This window comes from Quercus suber, unplaced genomic scaffold (assembly GCF_002906115.3).
Source record: "Quercus suber isolate HL8 unplaced genomic scaffold, Cork oak 2.0 scaffold_395, whole genome shotgun sequence".
NCBI classification, from domain to species: Eukaryota; Viridiplantae; Streptophyta; class Magnoliopsida; order Fagales; family Fagaceae; genus Quercus; species Quercus suber.
The window spans coordinates 9,008-15,386 of NW_027069847.1; positions in this window are offsets into that span (position 1 = coordinate 9,008).

Here is a 6,379-nt window from a genome sequence, read left to right on the forward strand (position 1 = left end):
CCGTCGCACATACTAGTATTTGACTAGGAAAAAGGGAAAACGACTTTTATGAATATGTATGATGCCGAAAAAGCCAAAGACTTGTTCATTAAATTGAAATATCAAAAATTTCAAGCATCGATCTTAAAATGAGATATATTGATTCAAATTGATCAAATGTTATGATTTGTAAAGAAGCCAAATGAAAAGTTTTAAAGATATGTAATCATTTTCTTGTGGGAGGTCATATATGTTCAGTTCTATAATTGAGGTAGACCACTTGACTTAGTACTAGTTGTGTATGACTTGATTGAATTGATCATTGAAATTTCATTCTAGACTAAGGACTTTTCCAGACTTGGTACACACACACAACACACATTCCTAATGTTCAATGAATGTCTTATTCATTTGTTCGATTGTACTTGTTTAAATGTGATGTGTGTGTGCTCTACTTTATATGGATCAATCTAAAAAGATTTTTGATCAATTTATATGTTTTTGGAAGTGATTTTTATCACTCTTTGTGTTCATGTTTAGTGCTTACTTTGTTTTTTATAGTTTAAACATGTTCTAGGTTGAAAAACAAGTGTCAGAATTTTGGCAATTCATTTTGGCGACTTGCAAGCTGCGAGTCCAAGCTGCCAGTTTTGGCTACTTGTTTTAGCGACTTGCCCAGCTGCGAGCCCAGTTGCGAGTTCAAGAAGAATGGTTTCGCGGCTCTCTAGCGACTTGTTCGCGACTCACCTAGTCGCCAAACGCCCAGGAATAGCTTTTTAAAGGGCTTTTCGTGGGAAACTTATTTTAAACCTCTCCTATCCTCTCTTAAACTGCCTCTTTCACTATTTTTACATCAAAACTCAATCAATTTGAATGATTTTTCATTCTTTTAACATTTCTAAGGTAATTTTAAACTCTTTTCTTTGATTTGGATCCTNTTTGCTCTTAGGTTAGGGATTTTCCATCATAGTGGTTTTTGGGAGAACTTAATTTTTGTATTGTATAAGGATTGGTTTCTTTGTAATGATTTCTTTGGATGTTGGCCCTTTGTGGCTAAAAGAATGTATTAAGGATGGATTTTCATATGTTCATGCATTGTTTCACATTGTTGTTCATAGTGTGCATGCTAGGTGTTTGTTAAAATGCCTCTTAGGCATTTTCTCACCTGTTTGGATCTCGATAATACTAAACTTTGAGGTTTCTATGTTTCCTCATCTGAGAACATGTTTGGTTCATTGTTGTGTATACACACTCTTGTCCCATATGTGCATTTTTTATGCTATTGGTTATGCATTGTACATAGCCACCTCTTGCACACACCTTTACTACTCCTTGTCATGCATTGGTACTATACTCTTGTTTCTTCATCCTAGCATGTCATATTTACCTTATACTTTGATAGCATTTTGTTTGTCTTAGGTTTGAAGCTTCATTTTGTCATTCATCTCTCACCCTCATGCATATTTCATTGTTCATACCTTCATCTCTTTGCCCTCGTTTCTCTTGACCCTTTGTCTATTCTGTACAAAATAGGGGGAGAGTATACTCTAGAGAAGTATACCGAGAGTTTTGTCATTTCTATATGACCTCTTGTGCACATTTTTAGGAGGGAGAAATTCTATTTCTTATGTGACATTTGTAGGTGGGAGAGATATTCTATAGGGAATGATGCATATACCAAGGAGAGAAGACTTTGACTAATAAGAAAATTTTGTTTATGGTGTTTGGTGTAGTTGATCAAGTTGTGTCATCATGTTTCACATCATGTATTACTTGATATCGCAATTTACTTGTTACATTATACTTGTCTTTTATATGACTTGTTTTACCTTAGGGTTAATTGTTTTGTGAAGTTTTCAGGTTACAGGTATATATGTTCCAAATGCATCATCAATTTCATATAGGAAAGTGATATGATAGGGGAGGAGAGAAAGAGCTTTGTTATAGCTACTTTTCAGTTCTTATTTTAAAATACTTTATTTTGTACCCATGTTACTTATTGTAAGTTTTAGATTTGTTATCTTATGCATATTTGTAGGCTTTTATTGGTTTGTACATGCTTATGGCTTATGCTTTGTTGCTTATGTACTTCTAGCTAAATGTTTGCATTTTCCTTAATGTATCTGTGGTCACTATTTAAGTGATTGTTCTTTTTGGTCAAGCATGCTGTTGTATTACATCTATTCATTCTTATCGCATTGTGCTTGCTCCATATGCATTACAAGTTTTCTGCATACAATGACTTATTGTGTTTTGTTTTCAGAGATTTTGTCTTATGGTTCAAGAGCATACAGATTCTAGAGTTAGGTTGATGAGTTTTCAACTTTCCAACTCACGTGTTAAGTCTAGAGTTGTTATAGGTTTTTCCAGATACCAAAGGGGAGTTGTAAGGTTGATTAATCTCTGGCTTTATTTGTTCCAAATTTCTTGTATTTTAGCAATTAGTAACCCTATATTTAGATGGAATCTTGTAAGGGTAGTGGTGAGAGAGTGTGAAGAAATGTCAAGATTGTGCAAGAAGCAGGGACTTCGCAACTGGATCTACGGTGGCTCGGCTGCAAGCTGCCAGAAGTGCACACGTGCCAAGCATGCCAGAAGCTGAAGAGTCACGCCAGCTATGCACTACAGGATAAAATTCCAAGTCTAGCCAGGTCTTAGCTCGCCTGAACTCGTGACTCAACAAGTCGTGAGGTCAAGTCGCCAGACACACTATTTGGGAAAAACTGACCTTTCATTCCATCTCACCCAGTATAAAACCCTTATTCTCACGAATGTAAAGAGCTTCAGAGAGAATTTTGAGAGAGAAACCCTAGAGAAAATAAGATTGCCTCATCCACAATTTCACCTGAACTCTTTAAATTCTTTACTCTCTTCCTCTCCATTGTACATCTTGAGAGGTACTTTGACCAAATCCTTTATCTCACCATACCTACGTCTGTAAGAAGTTTTTTTGGTGCTAAGGGAAGCAGTTTAGAAGGGACCAATGATTATTGGTTGATGTTATGGTTTATAGCGGAATCCGGTAAGCTAGAGAAGAAAAAAGTTTGGCCTAACCTCGTTGGAGCAAGAATCTTAGAGGGCTTAGGTACCTGGGTAGATTAGGCTTGGAGGGTCTATTGCTGTTCATGTATCCCAGCTACATTTTCTAGTGGATTATTGACCGCTTGGAGGCGGCGGAGAGGTTTTACGCCGAGGGCTTCAGTTTTCTCTTTGATAACACATCGTGTGTTATCCTTGTGTTTGCATCTCTCTTTCCTTTATCTTTACCATTTAATTACTGCTGTAATTGTGATTATTTATAGTTTAGATTGTTTATCAATTCTGTTATAAGCTTGTTATCATTTTCCGCACATACATTGTTTGATATAAAGTTTGAATTGGTAATTTGTTGTTTGGGGGTCTAAACGTTCATAGTGTTTTCAATGCTATTTGAACTTTTAGATTAAAAATGCATCTAAGTGCAAGTCCCAACTCAAAAGACCTTGAAAAAGTAGTCCAAATTGGACCAAAACTCAAATGCAAGTCCAACACCCAAGAGGCCTATTCGGCACTCTTAGAGTGCCAATCGGCACTTTCTAAGTGCCAATTGGCACAAATGTAGGGCCCGACCTGAGGGATTCTGGATTTAGATAAACCTTACCTTTTACGATTTTTAGAGATAAGGACGCGTCCAAATTCTTATTCTGATTATTCAGCTAATTTTTCAAACATCCCAGCCTCTATAAATAGAGGATGCCTCTCAAAATTTAGCATACCTTTTCATGCTTTCTGACATCCCCCGCCCCCCCCCCCCCCCCCCCCCTTCTTTTCTGGCTCTTCTCTTCTTTTGAATTCTCATTTACGTTAAAGAAGTTCTTGAGGCTCTTGCCTAAGGAATTCCTTTTCTGTAAGCAAAATATTTTAGGCTTCAAAGGGTTGAATAAATTTCTTTGAATTCTAAAATATCCTTTCACTAAGAAGAGAACGCATGCAAGAGGTAGTTAATTTCTTTTCTTTTTTTGGTCTTCTTTATTAATTTTGATTGATGATGCATGAATAGGTTTAGGATTTTTTTTTATTTTTTATTTTTATCCTTTGATATTAATTTTGATTGATGATGAATGAATAGGTTTAGGTCTTCTTAGATGATTGTATGTTGTGATTTTTTCTTTAGAATCTCAAAATCTGCTGTCAAAGATTTTTTTTTTTTTTTTTAAAAAAAACATGCAAAACAAATCTAAATTTTTCAGATCTGGTTATATAACACATAAAAACTAATTTCTATTTTTCATTAAATAAAGATTTGATTTTTTTAATTCACAAAATTGATCTATATTTTCATTAAATATAGCTCTGATTTTTTAAGTACAAAAACTGATCTGTATTTTCATTTAATACATATCTAATTTTTTTAGAAAAGTTTTCTTTTACACAAAAATTGCAGATTTTGGAATTTAAAAGAAGAAATTAAAAATTAGGTTGAGGTCTTTTCCTTTTCTTAATATTTGATGCATTTAACATAGATTTATCTCATGAGTGTAGATCCTCTTAAAAAAAAAGTCTTTTTCTTATTTTATTCATTAAAAAACAGATTTGATTTTTCTTAATAAAAAATCACCACTTTTAACTTTGCTCCAAAACAAATTTGATATTTTTTTTAGCAAAAACCTTGTTCTTTCTTCATAAAAAATAGATCTAATTTTCTTTACAAAACTAATTTTTTTTATCTACACAAAAGTAGATCTGGTTTATTTTTTAATGAATCAAATCAATTTTCTTTATTTACAAAAACAGATCTAATTTTTTTTTTTTTTCTAAAAAGAAGATACATTCATAATATAAGATTTATGTGAGTTATTTTTGGTCAAGTGTGTCATGTATGTTTAACATATCATTCACATCATGCAAAAGGGTATATTGGTCATTACAGTCTAGAAGACCAAACTCTGTCTGGGTAGAATGGGTGCCTTAACCTTCTCATTTTGTAACCTAGGCCTCGAACTTAGTTCTTTTGGATAGGTAGATTTGTGCTTTGTCATTTTTTGTTTTTTTTGGTAGAATGTAACTAGGACTCAAAGCCATGTAAATTCAATTTACCAAGATTGTATTTATCATTATTCAATCAATGACAATGACAAGAGAGGTGCCTTTAAAAGCACCCAAATCTCTTTTTTGAAGGAGATAAAGAAAAAAAATACATATAATATATTAAAATAAATTTCCTGAATTTTCCCAGGCATAGCACGGGTTAGCAACTAGTCATATACTATATAATAAAAGTTGGGTTTGGAAGCCATGATTGCGCCAAATGGCTTCACTAAATTGCAGAAATTTTTTAAAATTTTTAGATTTAAATATATATATATGTATATTTTATTCTCTTATAATTTTTAAATTGATAAAAATATTAATTTGATTACAATCCAAATTATAAATATCAAACCCTTTTCACGTGTATATATAGTTCATTTTTTATGGGATAGCTTTGTAACTATCCTGAAGTACCTAGACTACATTAAAAGAAACCCCTTAAAAAAATACATTAATTTTTTTAAAAAAAATTAAACATAAAATACGAGAGGGAAGGCATAAGTTTGAGTTTAAGTTAAACTATCAACTAAAAATTGCAGTATTTTTTTAGATAGAAGCAACACAACGTAATTTTTTTCCTCTTTTCACGTGTATATATATATATATATATATATCAGTTTTTATAGGATAGCTTTGTAACTATCCTAAAGGACTTAAACTACAATATTCATTGGAGCAAGAAGTTTGAAGGGCTTAGGTACATTAGGTAGATTAGGCTTAGAGGGTCTTCTGCTATTTATGTATCTCAATTTCATTCTCTGGTGGATTATTGACTGCTTGGAAGGCGGCGGAGAGGTTTTACACTGAGGACTTCGGTTTCCCCTTCGAGAACACATCGCTATGTTGTCTTTGTATTTGCATCTCTCTTCCCTTAATTTTTGTCATTTAATTTTTGCTGTGGTTGTGATTTTATTTGGTTTAGATTGTTTTATCAATTCTGTTTTAGCTTATTTTCATATTCCGCACATACATTGTTTGATAATAAGCTTGAATTTGTAATTTGTAATTTGGGGGTCTAAACGTTCAAGGTGTTTTGCACACTAAATTAAACATTCAACTTCATTATCTCTAAAAAATTTCATATCCAAAATTAAGCTTTTATATTATCTTACAAATTAATAAAATAATAGAGAAAAAGTTGATAAGTATAACTTCTTTTGGTTGAGAAAGTTGATAAGAATAATTAGGTTGTGTTGTTTCTATCTAAAACAATTACTACAATTTTTTAGTTGATAGAGTTTAACTTAAACTCAAACTTTTACCTTCCCTCTAATATTATAGGTTTTATTTTCTAAATTTTTTTTATTGTAGTTTTTTTTAGGGGTTCTTT